Below are 18,214 nucleotides of genomic sequence, written 5' to 3' on the forward strand. Positions count from 1 at the left end.
GTTCTGCAAATGGGGACAGTCTTAATGATCTCAACATATATACTTTGAAATAAAGGCGGGAATGGGGAGATGTGATAGAGACATTTAAATACCTATATGGCATTAATGCACAGGACGTGAGTCTCTTTCATTTGAAAGGAAGCTATGGAATGAGGGGGCATAGGATGAAGATGAAAGGGGAGAGACTCCGAAGTAACCAGAGAAAATATTTCTTCATGGAAAGGGTAGTGAATTCATTGAATGGCCTACTGGTGGAGGTGGTGGAGATGAAAGCTGTATCAGAATTCAAGAAAGCTTGGGACAAATACAAATGATCTCTAAAAGAGAGGGAATAGTAGATGACATGGATGGGCAGACTGGATAGGCCATATAGTTCATCTTTACCCTGTAATTTCCTTGCCTGTAATATCTTGTGTTACCTAGATTGTAAGCTCTTTGAGCAGGGACTGTCTCTCTATGTCAAATGTACAGCGCTGCGTGCGTCTGGTAGCGCTATATAAATGCTATTATTATTAGTAGTAGTAGTAGTAGTATAGTCTTTATCTGCCTTCATTTTTCTATGTTTTTCTGTGCTGCACCTCCTTGATCAAGAGGCAAAGTTCTAACAGCCCAAGTCATTGACCCACATTACCTGACAGATATGCAGGATGACACTAACCCATCCTGTGAAGTCAACAACACAGACTGATGACAGCAAGAAGATACCACTCCGTGACCTAAGCCCCTAGACTAAATCATGAACTCTGTAAGGTTGAGAGGCACCAAAATCACAGCACACCTTGGGAACACCTCCCAGCTAACCTTATGACAACTCTATCCAACCCAGTTCCTTCTGTACTGACCTGGTTTTACAGTCTGCCTCACTGACACAGACTACTCAATAATTACTGTGAATTCTTTTGGATTCTAATTTTCAGGGGTCGAGTTGTCATCCCTATGTATGTTTTCTGGCAAGGGCACCTGATGGAGTACACTACGTGGTCAGAGAGGCAATTTGTAAAGTGCTGTAATTCATGTCTTGTGGGTAGTTACATTTAAATTTTTGTTTGTTTGTTTAGTGATCTTGTAAATTTGACAAACCCACATTTGTAATGACCAATGATCTTTTTGTCATTCCTTTTCCCTCTTATGGCCACATCAGCAGGACCTAAAATGTCCTTAATGTTGTTTCCTCTTGAGAACGCAACATGCAGACCTTTGTTCTGAAAAATTGGTAGGGACTGTATGGTATCTCAGCGATTTCTGATGATGCGTGCTATATTAGGACTTGCTTCAGTATATCGCATCACCATGGTAAGGGTATTATCATCATCTTCTCTAGTGTTGGAGCTGAATAAAAGAAGATCTCGGTCATTGAAATTTGCTCTCCTGTATGCCTTTTTTGAGAACTTGTTTTGAGTAACCTCTTAAAAGTCAATTGTTTCCTAAAAGTCAATTGATCTGTGCATATCCTCCGTAATCTGAGCATTTGTGAAAATGGAAGGCTGCTCTTAAGCTGCGACGGGTGACAACTGGAGTTGTGCAGAAAAATGTTCCTGTCGGTGTCTTTTTTGAAAACCTTAGTTTCAAATAGATTATTGTGTATAGACACCTCAACATCAAGATAATGAATAACTGTAAATGAATGTTGTTCAGTAAACTGTATATCGGAATTGCAACTGTTGAGCCAAACCATAAATTCTGACAGCTCTGTTATTGTGCCTCTCCAAAGCATGAAGATGTCGTCAATGAATCTCCACCAATGGGCTATGAAATCACTGAAAGGAGACTGAGCAATCCATTCTGCTTCATATTGTGTCATATACAAATTTGCAATGGATGGAGCTAATGTCGCTCCCATCTTAAAACACCACTGATTTGCAATTAGAATGTGCCGCTGAACATTCTTGCCAAAGTTAGTAAAAAATCAGTGGGTACAAGATGTAGTCTGGCCTGAGATTCGAGTGTATTTCTGATGGTTTGCATAGCATCATCCTGTGGAATGGATGTGTATAACGAGCATATGTCAAGAGTTACCGTTAGGAATTTGCTGTGGTGAAACTGTACATTTTTTTAATTTGAGTAAAAAGTGTGTGCTGTCTCTAATGTAAGAAGGGCTTTTGGGGACCTCAGGTTTCAGGAAAGCATCAACAAATGTAGACAGAGGTTCTAGAACAGACTGTTTACCAGACAAAATCGGTCTGCCTGGAGGAAGTCTTTTATGTATTTTTGGTAAAAAAAAATACATTGCTGGTACTATGGGACTAGAGCAGGTCAAAAACCGTTTGTCTCTTTTTGTAATGATACCATCATGTACAGCTTTATTTGTGATCCTTAGGAACTCCTCCAAGCTAACCTTATGACCACTCTATCCAACCCAGTTCCCTCTGTATTGACCTGGTTTTACAGTCTGCCTCACTGACACAGACTACTCAATAATTACTGTGGATTCTTTTGGATTCATTTTAGGTAAATGAGACTTTTATTAGAAGTTCACTTTAAGTGGAGAGTGTATAAGTCATTATTGTCTAAGATACACAATAATTAAGCTATGGCTAGTGCAGTGGACTTTGATCCTGGGGAACTGAATTCGATTCCCACTGCAGCTCCTTGTGACTCTGGGCAAGTCACTTAACCCTCCATTGCCCCCGGTGCAAAATAAGTACCTGAATATATGTAAACTGCTTTGAATGTAGTTGCAAAAACCTCAGAAAGGTGGTATATCAAGTCCCATCCCCCTTTCCCCCTTATAGTAAAAAAGAAACAATTATTACATCACTGGTCATGCATCACTATATCCAGGCTTCCTTATCAGTGAGGTTAGGAGTCTGTTGACCAGGCAAGAAGCAATAGTAAAGATACAAACATTATATACCTACATCACTGGTCATTAATCACTACATCCAGGCTCTTGTCATCAGCTGGGAGGGGACCCATTTACAGCGATAGCCAGGAGTCTGTTGACCAGGAAATATATTTCTCTGTACAGTACGTACGTTTACTCACAGACGAGCTCCCCAATCTCACTGGCAAAGATTCCCCTTTTTATAGGCTTAGAACTCATTTTCAGAGATATGGAAAATTACAGAATGCTTGAGAATTTCTCTGTTTAGGTAAACAAGCCATAATGTGGGAATGTGGTCACATGTTTCACTGTCTAGGTGGCCAGCCTGAACTCGAAACATGTTCCACGTCCCCCTGCACATAGCTGTGTCTTTTCTTACACATTTCAAATCATTTTTACATGAACCGAATTGTCACTGAGAGTGCACTGTTGGTCACTCAAACAGAGTTGAAAAGCAATTTTTAAAATCCTTTACACCTTCCGATTGGTATACCTTGGTCTCATCTGGGAATACTTTGGAAGGGTTTCAAGCTATCATATTGATCTTGTTAATGTGTCACCATAGCCTTGCTCCACCAAACCTCACCCTCATCATGGCTGCCTCCACAGATTGAACATGCCATCCCCCTATCCATGGCCTCATCACCAGGAAGCCCCACAGCTGCCACTTTTGTCTCAGCCCCATGCATATGTAATGGTATCAGTTTATTACTGAAATATGTAGCATGTTTGCTGGATATATATACAGCAATATATTTGTGTATTTTTTAAAAATATATATTTGACACAGCAGCAGAGAGAATAGTTTTATTTCAAGCCTCTCTCCATTCCTTTTTCTGGGAGCTTCTGAGAGCAGGAATAAGTTAACTACAAACACTTAACAAACACAAAAGAGCTTCCTCTGCCCTCCCACCTAACAAAAGATGGACTAAGGTGGACACCTGAATACTCAGAGGAAGCATAAACAGGACATTTGCTTGTCAAAGGTATACCTGCCCCTCCCATCAGCTTCCAGACATGTGCAGAAAGGAAGGACTTGTAATGTGTATCTGCCCCAGAGACTGAACAGGACATCAAAAGACATTTGCCAGCAAAGTCCAGACTGTAAGTCTCGTGATGTCATAACACATGAGACCAACTCAGGGGTCGTGTGCAGACATGAGACTACATTAACCATAATGCCTTGCAAAATATCCAAGACATGCACACACCATGCTTCTCTGCTAACATTATAAAAGGCCTGGAAACAGCCCAGCTCGCTCTCTTGGGACCTGCCGCTCTTGGAACCTGCTCCTCTTGAAACCTGCCTCTCTTGGAACCTGCTCCTCTTGGAAACCTGCCTCCTCCTCTTGGAACCTGCTGCTCTCTTGGGATCTGCTGATGCCTTGCTCCTGAAACATGTGCTCATCAATCAGCTGGACCACAGCATGCTTGTAACAAGGACTTGTAAGTTGATCTAGCTGCTACTTTGTTCTATTTTATGCACAGATTACCTGTAAAGATTCCTCTTAAAAACCTACCTCTCGTGTGAAATTGTATATTAAATCAATCTTTTTTGAATCTAAAAATACGGTCTCTTTGTGTTCTGAGTATATTGAAGCTATATATACTTAATCTATTTAATTTATTGCAATTATCACCTTTGGTGATTGGTGGAGAAATTAATATCCTAAAACTTATAAATACAGCGAGTTGCTCTCGAGCTATTTTCCCCAAAATAACTCATTTCTTCCAACATATTAATTGCTGGAGAAGTGGGTAGAATTTCTTGTAACATATTAATTTGTGGAGAATGTGGGTAGAATTTCTTGTAACACATAAATGCTTGGCACTATTCAATAACATATCTGTCAAAGTCACCTAGTTTATAACTGCTAGGAGGCGTTCACATGGGCTGACCATGGAGTGTCACCAAATGGCATGTGCAACCTATAGAATCCTATAATTTGGGCACATTGCATGGAGCACTTAGGCATGCTAACTTATAGCAGCCATTGACCTGTCATATGTTGACACACCTGTATTTCAGCTCACCTAATAGCACTGTGATATTCTTAACAGCTTTAGGCATGCCCTGGCACCATTACAAATTAGTGCTAAGCGTACCCCGTTGTGTTTATAGAATTGCACCAATAATATCTTGGGTTGGTAGAATAGGGGTCTGAAAGATAATTGAGCGGAGAAAGGGGGAATAAAGATAAAGGGTTACCTAAGGAAACCAATGCTCTTGCACCGGTCCTGCTGTTGAGTGGACAGAAGTAACTTTGAAGAATTCTACATTTATATCTCGAGGATGTACCTGCCCAATTATTTAAGAAAAGAAAAACGTAACATCCAGCTCATTCTTTGCTGCCGTCTCTAACTCGTCTTCCATACTTGGAGACATCTTATTGTGAATTCTAGGGATGGGAACCCAGAATTTTTGTTTATATGTTTTGTTTGTTTGTTCAGGCAAAAATGAATGTTGTTAAGAACACACACCATGTGCATCTAGTGCACACTTTTCTTAAAAAGTGCAGGCTATTTGCACATAGTGAATATTCTTTCTCAATTCTATGTGCGTGCTTGAAATGGTACGCTTGTGAGAAACAGTATGCATGCATAAACCATTGTGCATGCACGCACATGCTCATAATATTGGGAAAGCGTGCATACTTCCTGGATTCTATATATGGCTGTGTGTATTCTGATTTTTGAGTGCAACTTAATTTGATAACGAGCCAAATCAGTGCCAATGATTAGATGCTAACAAGCAAATATCAGCACTAATTGGAAATAATTAGAATTTACGTGCCCTATTTGCTAAGCATATTCTGTAATGTAGTCTGCGTAAATTCTACTCCGCAGATCCCAAAAGGGGATATGGCTATGGGAGGAGCATGGGCATTCCAAAAAAATACATATAGTATTACAGAATAACCTGCTCCATGCCTAAAATTAGCGTTTGATACACAAGCGTTTGACTGCTCCACCGGGACGACCTATAGTCTCCACGAGATCATCAATATTGGAACCGTTATCCATTTTCGTGGACACATTTTTGAAACAATCAGTTCTACAGATGCCCTCATATATAAAAGATTCTTCTCATTTTTTAAGATATTTGGAATCTGTGGACTTAGTGACTGAGGACGTGTGGCTGGTTACCCTTGACATTATGTCACTCTACACGAAGATTCCTCAGGAGGGGGCTTTGCAAGTGGTTAAGGAGACATTAGAATCCCGGACAGCAGCTCAACGGATCTCTTCCCAGTTTATTCTATCATTAGCTGAATTAGTGATTTGCAAAAATTATTTTTGGTTTAATGACAAGTTTTACCTTCAGACACAAGGTGTAGCTATGGGAGCAACTTTAGCTCCCTCAGTAGCTACTCTATATGTTGCTAGACTTGAAGCTAAAATATACTCCTCGAGATTCTTCACATCTGTACAATTATGGAAACGCTTTTTAGATGATGTTTTTTTCATTTGGACTGGTTCTAAATCGGCTCTTGATGAATTTCTTAGCTGGTTGAATACTTTAGACTTGAACATCACATTCACTATGGGTGCAAGTAAACAGGCGATATAATTTTTAGATCTCTGGATCTATAGAGAGAGGGATAAATTATATTCCACTCTCTATAGAAAACCTGTAAGTAAGAACACTTTTCTACAATTTGGTAGTTTCCATCCTTACCATCTGAAATACAATTTGCCTGTAAGCCAATTTCTAAGAGTCAGAAGAGTTTGCTCCACGCTATCTGAGTTTAAACAACAAGCTAAAGCATTAAAATCTAGATTTTTAGCTAGAGGATATCCAAAATCCTCTGTGAAGAAAGCTTACACCAGAGCACGGTTTGCTCAACGCCCATTACTACTACAGGAGGGGAATGAGAAGGATGAAGTAGGCTTGACGTGTGTCTTGCCTTTTAATCAGATGAGTCAGAGAACGGTACAGTTCATAAAGAACCATTGGCATGTTCTTCAACTATACCCGTGTTTTGGGGAATTCCCTGTGATATCTTATACAAAAGGAAAATCTATAGGAGAACGTTTAAGTATAAACAAATTTAAGAGCTTTCTCCCAGAGGTATCATTTAAAGGAGGTCAAAAAAAGTGTGGTCATTGCCAATGGTGTGATTTGGCAGTGACAGGTGAAGTATGGATGCCACCTGCAAAAGATAAGATTTTAAAAAATGATAGAATGACAGATTGTGATAGTAGTGGGGTTGTATATGCGATCATGTGTCCGTGTGAGCTTATATATATAGGTAGGAGCACAAGACCTATCAAAATTAGATTGAACGAACATAAATCTAGAATAACAACACAAAATATGCAAGCCCCTCTGGTGGATCATTGGCTGCAGAAACAGCATAAAATAGAAGATCTGAGATGGAGGATTGTGGAAAATATAGAAAAAAGGAGGGAAGGAGGGTCTATAACAAAAATATTAAATTTTAGAGAACAGTGGTTTATATTTTGGCTCCAAACAGTTACACCTAAAGGCCTAAATGCAGAGTTAGATTGGAGGTCTTTGATTTAATAAAGGGAAGCCGAGGAGACTCTGAGGGGGCGGGGCTATTGACGTCATTGAGTAAGAGTTGAAATAAAAGTCTGAAACACGCCGCCGCCATCTTTACTAAGTAATACTATGGTGGAGCTGGCGCTAAGATTACTGGGTAAGCAGTTACGAAAATTATAGGGTAATATGTCTCTTTTGGGTGTGAAGTGAGGATATTCATCTAGGAGAGATAGAGTTTGATTTAATATTTTTCTTTCGTAGGGGTAGGTCCTTGAGACAGCTTGCCGTTGCAAGCGAAACATGCGTGTCGGACAGTGATACCCCCGAGTCCGGCAGATAAGATAAGTGCTCAAAGAGTCAATATAAAATATAAAGTATTGTTTAAGTAGCCTAAAATAGGGCTAATGAAGAGGTTGATGTTAATATTGGTCGCCACATAAAGCCTGCAAGGGTGGTGGACGACACACATCACTGAGGCATTCTAAAAACAAATATAGTAATATTATAGGATAACATTGACTGTGAATAAGGCTGTGAACAACATTTAAAGAAAAATAAAGAAAAATATATATATACTGGGGACTGGCCTAACTAAGTGCTGAGATATATTTTTTGACCAGTCTGACTATTAACTGAATCGGCCATTTATTAAGTATTGTACTTGTAAAATTAGGCATAGGCATATACACCAGGTTTTCATTAGAGTAAATGGCTGCGCCTAAATTCTAGTTGCGTGGATGGATTTAGGCACATACTGTAAACTGCACCTAACTTTAGGTGTGGTTTACAGAATATGCCTAAGCATGTTTTCCTTCAATGCTGATTTTTTAGGTGACATATATAGAATTAGCTCCACTATGTACAAATAGCCCATACCCTTTAAGAAAAGTGTGTGCACAGGTGGCAACTCTATAAATTGGCACCAAGAGTTAGGCACCCCAATCCCATGTACTTACTGCCAATTCTATATTGACTTATTAGCACCAAGATACTGTTATAGAATATTAGCATAATTCTGAATTGGCATGCCTAAAGTTGGGCACCAACAGTTATGCCAAGGTAATGGCAGTTATAACTGTTATCACATAATTGTTCCCTGAAGTGTGTATAAAGTTGTGTGTATATTCCAGAGAGAGGCCCATGATCTGCCTACATGTCTCCCATGTTTATGCCCTAATAAAGGCAGATAAAGACCATATGGCCTATCAGTCTACTCATCCATGCCATTAACTATCCCTTCTTCGTCCCTAGATATCTTATCTACCTGTTCCATACCTGTAACATACATGTCAACATTTGTGCTATAAGCGATATGGATATATATGTTACAGAATAGTGCCTAGCAGTTATGTGCATAATTAACAATTAATGGCACCAATCACGTGATAACTGCTATTATTCTATTAGTAAATCAGGCCCATTTCTGACACAAATGAAACGGGCGCTAGCAAGGTTGTCCTCAGAGTGTGTATGTTTGAGAGAGTGTGTGTGAGACTGACTGTGAGAGAGAGAGAGAGAGAGAGAGAGAGAGAATGTGCGAGTGTGTGTGTGTGTGACAGAGAGAGAGTGAGACTGGGTGTGAGTGTGTATGTGAGAGAGAGAGTGTGTGTGTGTGTGTGTGTGAGAATGAGAGTGTGTGCCATGGGCCCCCTCCCTCCGAGTTCCAGGGTGGTTCCCCCTCCCTCCCTCTGAGTTCCAGGGTGGTCCCCCCTCCCTCCCTCCCTCTGAGTTCCAGGGTCGGCGTCCCCTCCCTCCTTCCCTCCAAGTTCCAGGGTCATCCCCCTCCCTCCCTCTGAGTTCCCAGGTCACCTCCCTCCCTCCCTCCGAGTTCCAGGGTCGTCCCCCCTCTCGCTCCCTCTGAGTTCCAGGGTCGCCCCCCTCTCCCTTCCTCCAATTTCTAGGGTCTCCCTCCCTTCGATTTCCAGGATCGCCCCCTCCCCCCAAGTTCCAGGGTCACCCCTCCGAGTTCCAGGGTGCCCCCCCTCCCTCCCTCTGAGTTCCAGGGTCCCCCTCCCTCCGAGTTTCAGGGTTCCCCTCCCTTCAAGTTCTAGGGTCGTTGTCCCTTCCTTCCTCCCTCCCTCCCTCCCTCCCTCCCTTCCAGTTCCAGGCACACTCGCTCCAAATTGTAAAAATCATCTTCACATGAAAGCTGCGTTAAAAAGCGTGCAGCCTTGGCCCTTCTCTCTGTGTTAGCTCTGGTCCCGCCCTCATTGCAGAAACAGGAAATGAGGGCAGGACCAGAGCTAACAGAGAAAGAAGGGCCGAACGTGCAAGCCTGAGGGTGGCGACCTGGGGGGGCGTGGTGTTGCGGCGAGGGCAGCAGGGGCGGGGCCTCATGCTGGTTTTGTGCTGTTGGTCAGTGCTGCGGCTGACGTACCCGGAAGTACGTGACGTCGGTTCAGTAGGTGGAGCCTTACAGAGAGCAGGAATGCTTCAGCCACAGAGTCAGCTTCAGAACTTTGGAGGTGCGTTTTATTAGATAGGATAATGGATGAACACAATTGATGTGTATTTTTAGGCACCAATTTATAGAATTGTTCTTATAATGGGGTGAATTCTATACATGGTGCCTAAAAAAATTGGTGCAAACCCCCCTGCTTAAGTTGCATTCTATACACCGCGCCTAAAATTTGGTGCAGTTTATAGAATAATGCTAAAGCGGAGAAGTTGCACATAAATTTAGATGCTGCCATTTGCACCAACAAAAATGTGGTGAAAATGTCTGTGCCCAAATTTACATGCGGAGCACCAATATTCTGTAATTATGCACATAACTTGAAAACATCCCTTCTTTCCACCCCAAAATGCCTATGTCCCTCCCATTTCTTTGCCCCCTTAGTCAGGCCATATGTAAAATATAGGTGTGAATCTAATTATTGGCAATAAATGCATGTTAAAAAGCCAATTATTGGCATGATTTGGCTCATTGTTCTATTAAATTACATGCACAAATCAAGCGTATGTCTACATTTTTATAGAATGAGGAGGGTACTGTGCATAGGGTGCACTATTAATAGTGAACAACAATCATTTGCAACAATTGCCGATCCCTAGTGAATTCCTCAGCTCCCCAGAACATTAATGTTCAAAAGCAAAGAGAATGAATTTAACAGTAGTGAAGTTTCAATTTAAAGTTTTTCTGTTTATCCAAATTTACGGCAATTTGTGAAAACCATTATCTATTTTGATGGTCAAATTTGAACTGACAATCAGCTAGTTTCCTAAATGAAGGGCTCTATCATTTTAATTTCTTTAGAATAAAAGATCTTAATGACCCATTTGTTTACACAGGCATATAATTTATAGTTTTACAATGTTAAGATGCTAAACTTACCTTGATTTGTGTGTCCTGTCTAAAACTATATACGCTGGACCACAAAGTTAATATTGTAATTTTGTATCTCATGTTTCCCTGTAAATCATTATTATATATGTTTATTGTACCTTGCCTTGAACTATGGAGATTAGCCAAGTACTACATCAAATAAACAAATAAAAAGGATGAAGAGAAGGGTTATTAACTTTGTTGATTCTGTAATAGACCGAGGTCAAAACAATTAACTTTTATGTAAAAGGAGTAGTCAGAAATCAATAGCAAAGGATTATATCTTTGAAAATGCTTTAAGTTGATCCAGAAACATATTTCAGTGTGCCTGGGTCAAAACGTGAGGCTGAGGGCCAAGAGGTCTATTGATAGCAATCCATCTAAAAGCTAAAAAGCAAAGTTTTCATCTCAAGTGTAAAAAATAAGATGAAATATTATTGCATATGATAAAAACCATGATAACAATGAGCTGACTTTCAGCAATGTTCTGTTAAAAGCTTATGCAGTTTTTATATTCTGTAAGCCAGTGTTTTTAGTCTTGCAGATGCCTAGTATGAGAGCTTTTCCCCAGCACATGATAAATGTAATGTTTCAGGACCAAGGTTCAGGTCTGGATTGCTTCAGGAGGCCAGAACAATTTGTGATTCGAATCAATTGCCGATTCGGCAATCAATCAGATAGTTTGATTCTCCCCATGTACCTTTTAAAACTGTTGTTCTTTGATGGCCGCAAGCACAGGCAGCTAGCAACACCACTCGTGTTGACCACATAGGCTTCCCAGTGATGCGATTTCCTGTTTCTACAAAGGTGAGAATACTCCATAGGGAAGGCTGTGGGGTCCGTGGGAGCAGTGTACTCATTGGTTGCTTCTGTTTGCTGCTGGAGAAGATCAACATTTTAAAAAGGTCCTAGCAAAACCTTCTTGCCAATGACCACGCTTTTGCTCTGCGCAGATTATTTCACTTGATTAACCTGTAATATTTCTCTCAAGAATGCAGCCACATTTCTCACAAAAAAGTTATTATTTCAACTATCGTGCATGACAGTAATCTCAGCATTAATAAAAGCAATGGTTTGTACACAGGCCTTATTGGTGTGGCCTGTGCATCCACACCCTGCACTTACCATGACCAAATTTGAAGTGACACTAGAGACCATTGCAGCACAGCTAGAATAGAGGCAGGGCTGTGTCAACCACAACAGAGGAGGAAGTACTGCAGGAAAAAGTGGAGATGTGGAGGAGAAAAGCAAAGGAGCAGAAAGGGAGAGATGAAGGAGGAAAAAGTATCATGGATATGAATGGATAGAGATTTTCGGAAAGTGGGCATTGCAAGGAGGAAAGAATGGTCCATGCACACCCTGCCACTCATTCACATTCACTCACTCAAGCACACAGCCCAGAAGTCACTCACAGACGCTCAACCCACTCAGTTTCACACAGATTCACTCAAATGCACATGCACACCCCATCCATTCACTTGCATATGCAGGGCATACACTCTTTTTCAATGGTGCACATGCCAACCACTGACTGAAACCCACAGAGCCCTCCCAAGTGACAAGCCAATGCTCAATAAAAACTGGAAAATGCAGGACCCAACCTACCTTTGCTTTTGACATTATGCAAGACTACATGCTCACAATAAAAGTTGTTCATATTACAGGTACAGTTAGTCCTTGTTCAATTGCTGTTGACAAACTATAAGGTGAAATTTGTTAATAAAACTATTGACTTCACATACAAATAATGCACCTAATCTACTCATTTCCATAGTAGCCATAAAGAATTAAATCAAATTGAATCAAATTCAAAATCAATTCATATGAGCAAATAGAATCAAATTGAAAACCTTTTGGCTGAATCGGACAGCACTACACACACACACACACACTCCTCACTCCTTCAATAAAGCAGACCATTCTGATAGACAGGGCCAGTCTTAGGCCGAGGCGGCCGCATAGGGCCTCGCGCTTAAGAGGACCCCGCGCAGCGCGCCTCAGCCAGCCTCCTTCGCTCCATCCCGGTGCTCCAGTAAATTTACCTTGCTCCGACGTCACAGCAGTTGTGCAGCATCAGTGAAAGTGCTGCCCGACGTCTCTAACATTCCCTTCGCTCATTCGTTCCCTCTGTGTCCCGCCCTCGAGGAAATGATGTCAGAAGAAGGCGGGGCACTGAGGGAATGAACGCGCAAAGGGAAGGCTGGCGGCGAAACGTCAGACTGCGCTTTCACTGACGCTGCGCAGCTGCTGAAATGGAGGTAAATTTAAATACTAGATTTGAGAAGAGGAGAGGCAGGCAAGTGGACATGGGAGTGGGAGGTATGGGGAGAGAGGAGCATTGATCGATAGACATGGATGGGAGAGCAGGGCCCAGGGAGAAAGGAGAAATTGCTGGACATGGAGGGGAGGGCAGGGGAGAGAGGAGAATTGCTGGATATGGATGGATAGAGGAGGGAAGGGGAGAGAGGAGCATCGATGGACAAGGATGGATATGGATGGGAGATCATGGCCCAGGGAGAGAGGAGAAATTGCTGGACATGGAGGGGAGGGCAGGGGAGAGATGAGAAATGTTGGGCAGGAATGGAGGGAAGGAAAGACAAAGGAAGGAGATGCACATGGATGGAGGGGAAGGGAGAGAGGAGAAATGCTGGACATGGATATAGGGGAGGGGAGGAAAGTAGATGTACATGGATGGAGGGGAGTGAAGAGAAATGCTGGATATGGATGGGGGGAAATAGCTGAATTTAAGGGCTGGATCGGAACACTTTGAAGGCAGATGCTGAAACTGGAGAAAGGATAGGGACAGGGCTACAGATGGTAGACAGGACACATAAGGACACAGGAGGATGGTGGACATGGTGAGAGAAAAAATATCAAATGGAAAGAAGACACTGCATAAAACAGAAGACACTAGGACCAAAGCGAATAGAAAAACTAAATGATCAGACAACAAAGGTAGAAAAAAGTATTTTATTCAGAATTTATTTATTAATTGGAATATGTCAGCTTTTGGAAATGTGCATCTGTGATATTTTCTCTTATATAATTACAGAACTCAGTTATAAATGTGTAAGCAGAAATCATTCAAAAAAAGGAAGAAAAACGCCTCAAGAGAAAGCTCCTCCCATATATATAGAAACTAGTAAAAAAAGGCCCGTTTCCAAAACCAATGAAACGGGCGCTAGCATGTGGTTTTTTTTTTGTATGTGTGTGTGTGCCACAGAGTTATTTTGTGTGTGTGTGTGTGTGTGTGTGAGGGTGCGGTGTGTGTGCAGGTTGTTGATGTGTTTCTTTTTTTGTTTTGTTTTGTTTTTTGCTTGGGGGTTGGGGGATGTGCTGTGCTGTGCTGTGCTGGCAAAGTGGGTTGGATTGGTGTGTGGCTTTGAGGGTGTGTTTCTGTTGTATTGTGTGTGTGTGGTTTTGTCTGTCAAGGAGGTTTGTGGAGGGGGGTCTTTCTGTTGGTGAAATGTAAATGTAAATTTTTGCACATACCCACAGCAGGAATATTCTTCTCTCGTTCCAGCGGTGGTTCTGTGCTCTCCGTGCTGCACAGATAATGAGCCATTCTGCTGGGGAATGCTCCTCCCTTATTGTCACGTAGTTTCCTCTGATTGGTCCATCTTACGTTGCCTAGTGTTGCCTGGGAACGGTGTTGTGATGGTCCTTTGTGTTTCAGAATGTTGAGGGTGTTTTTTCTGATTGGTCCGTCATGTGAGGGCGGGGCAGTGAGACATGGTCAGTGTTGAGGCTTCACCACCATGAATCCATGAACGCTTCAGTGACTGACTGAGTGACTTCAGAATGTTGTCTTCAGAACGTTGAGGGTGAGTTTTATTATAGTAGATGGGATAAGAGCTACTATTTCATCATCATAGGCGATACAAAAACCCTCCTAATTATTTTTAAATGTTTTAAATATTTTTCTGTTAAATTACGGTCTGAGAGAAGAAAGCTTTGAGCCTGCCTAAGCTAAGTAAAACTTTTTAGCCTATTGGGCAGAGCAATTTTTTGTTTAGTAAAAGAAAAATATTTAAAACATTTTAAAATAATTAGGAGGGGTTTTTGTATCGCCTATGATGATGAAATAGTAGCTCTTATCCCATTTCTATATATATATGGGAGGAGCTTTCTCTTGAGGCGTTTTTCCTCCTTTTTTTGAATGATTTCTGCTTACACATTTATAACTGAGTTCTGTAAGGTTGGAGCTCGTCCTGTCCTTGGGATTAGTGCTGTTATGGTTTGGTAAGGTTATGAGTGTGTTTTTGCACAAGTTTGTTTATAGTGTTTTGCAGCGGAGAGATTGTGTGTCCACACCTCTGACCCCCCCGGGGTTATGAGAATTGGAACTACTAATTGTAGTGGACTTGAACTGAATAATTTCTGGGGAGGGGGGGGGGGTTCATGATAGCATTGTGCTTATTTCAATCAGTTTTTCTGTACAAGTTTAGATTCATTTGTCTTTATTTGAAATTTCATAAATAAAATCAATTCTAAAAATTGAATAATCGTATCAATGGGGTAGAGCTGGGGCAGGGCTAGGGCGGGGCTAGGGTGGGGCTAGGATGGGCCCCACTAAATTGGTCTGCACAGGGCCCCGCACTTGCTAAGACCGGCCCTGCTGATAGATATGCTCTGAACCAAATGTTTTTACTTAACATCTTGTTGCAAGGTAATGAGACATTAGCAGTGGCAAGGAAACTATTTATTTACAATGTCTCTCCTTTCTATCTCTCTTGAGTCATTATGAGAAAGTAGGCAGGCATTTTTTAACACTGTTCCACTTTGTATTCAGTAGATATGAAAAGAATTAACATCTGGGGGGAGGGAGATATCAGTGTGGGCTATCATTAAGATGAGTTATTTTACCTCAAGTTGTGCTATCTTAGCACAGGGTCTCATTTATGCAATGAGACCCTGTGCTAAAATAACACAACTTGTAATAAAATAACCCAACTTAATCGTTGCCCATGTTGATGACTTCCCACCTTGTAATCTAGGCTTCCTGAGACTCTATCAGGGCTGCTGATGTTACTTTGCCCAGGGGACATTTGTTCCCAGGGGACAGAGAACTTCCAGAGGATCTCTTTAGCTCATCTTCCTTCAGCTTCGGTTGGTGTCTCCAGGAGCAGAGTTCGAAGGTTCTCCAGATGTAACTACTTAATAAGCGTACTTCTCCCCTCATTCCTGAGCTCTGGAAGTGGAATCAAGAAGTACCTGCTCTTTCTGTCCAGATACAGTAATATTTTAGTGACTCACTCACAATCACTGTAGACACTCTTGGACTCTGAATAATAGACTGTTCTGGTCTGGGTGACTAGGAGGAGCATAATCGAACGGGACGCCCAAGTTTTCCTGAGGACGTGCTTGGGTTTCCCCATCCGTGAAGGGGTGGGGAAACCCGTATTATCGAAACAAGATGGGCGTTCATCTTTCGTTTCGATAATATGGTCAGGGACGCCCAAATCTCAACATTTAGGTCAACCTTAGAGATGGTCGTCCTTATAGATGGTTGTCCCCGATTTTCGGCGATAATGGAAACCAAGGACGCCCATCTCAGAAACGACCAAATCCAAGCCATTTGGTCATAGGAGGAGCCAGCATTTGTAGTGCACTTGTCCCCCTGACATGCAGGACACCAACCGGGCACCCTAGGGGGCACCACAGTGGACTTCAGAAAAAGCTCCCAGGTGCATAGCTCCCTTAACTTGTGTGTTGAACCCCCCAAACCCCACTCCCCATAACTGTACACCACTACCATAGCCCTTAGGGATGAAGGGGGGCACCTAGATGTGGGTACAGTGGGTTTCTGGTAGGTTTTGGAGGGCTCACATTTACCACCACAAGTGTAACAGGTAGGGGGAATGGGCCTGGGTCCGCTTGCCTGAAGTGCACTGCAGTACCCACTAAAACTGCTCCAGGGACCTGCATACTGCTGTCATGGAGCTGGGCATGATATTTGAGGCTGGCATAGAGGCTGGAAAAATATATATATTGTTTTAAGGGTGGGAGGGGGTTAGTGACCACTGGGAGAGTAGGGGGAGGTCATCCCTGATTCCTTCTGGTGGTCATCTGGTCAGTTCGGGCACCTTTTTGAGGTTTTTTTCCATTATTGCTCGAGGATGCCTATGTGTTAGGCACGCCCAGTCCCACCTTCGCTATGCTTCCAACACGCCCCCGTGAACTTTGGTTGTCCCCGCTCATAGCATTTAGCATTAGGGAGTTCGGCAGGAGGTTTATGCTTGGTGCTTGTGCAGAGAAGATCTGTGGGAAGCTCAGCTCTTGTGTGCATGTGCCTGGCAAAATCCAGACATGAAGCACATATTGGCATCTGTTTTCTGTGGCCTAAATATAAGAATTTTACATTTTTTTAACTTGGATGCTTATATTTGAATGCAGAAAACAGATACCAATGTGCGTTTTCACTTTTGGGTCTGCTGTAAATCGCGCATATTCATTTCTCATGACCAGCGTTTAAGGGCCTGCATGGGCTTCCTTCTGCCTCCAAAAGTAATCAAAACCAGCAGATTTTGAAAAAGGAATCATGAGAGATCCTCTCTTCCAGCACACTAATGCCTGCTCTGACCTGGTGTTATTTTTTGCAGTGGTAAGGCAGCTTGTTTTGGGTGCTCTTTTCTGAGCACAGGGGAGGAATACAAAATGACCTCATTTACATGAGCTCGACTATATTAGTATGCCACTTGTGCTGTTTATCTGCGTGTTCATTTGTCCCTGTGCTTTGGGCCTCTGAACATGGAGTGCAGGTAATTGAGGGTGCTAGTATGGTGCAAATAGCCTCTATCACCCATTTTACCTTTGAGCATTGGGGCCTTAGAGGGGCATAATCGAACGGTGCCGGCCATCTCTGTGGCCTGCTCCGTAAATGGGCGGAGCCAACTGTATTTTCGAAAAAAGATGGCCGCCCATCTTTTCCTTCGATAATACGGTTGGCGCCGGCTAAATCTCAACATTTAGGTCGAATGTTGAGTACGCCAGGTTTAGAGATGGCCGGGTTCAGTTTTTGGCCATAATGGAAACCGGGCCCGGCCATCTCAAACCCGGCGAAATGCAAGCCTTTTGGTCATAGGAGGAGCCAGCATTTGTAGTGCACTGGCCCACCTGACATGCCAGGACACCAACCGGGCACCCTAGGGGGCACTGCAGTGGACTTCAAAAATTGCTCCCAGGTTCATACCTCCCTTTCCTTGTGTGCTGAGCCCCCCCAAATCCCCCCCAACCCCCCACACCACTAAGGAGTGAAGGGGGGCACCTACATGTAGGTACAGTGGGTTTTGGGGGGGGTTTGGAGGGCTCAACATATACCACCACAAGTGTAACAGGTAGGGGGGATGGGCCTGGGTCCACCTGCCTGAAGTGCACTGCACCCACTAAAAGTGCTCAAGGGACCTGCATACTGCTGTCAGGGAGCTGGGTATGACATTTCAGGCTGGCATAGAGGCTGGCAACAAATTTATTTTTAATTTTTTTTGGGTGGGAAGGGGTTGATGACCACTGGGGGAGTAAGGGGAGGTCATCCCCGATTCCCTCCGGTGGTCATCTG

This window comes from Microcaecilia unicolor, chromosome 7 (genome assembly GCF_901765095.1).
Source record: "Microcaecilia unicolor chromosome 7, aMicUni1.1, whole genome shotgun sequence".
NCBI lineage: Eukaryota > Metazoa > Chordata > Amphibia > Gymnophiona > Siphonopidae > Microcaecilia > Microcaecilia unicolor.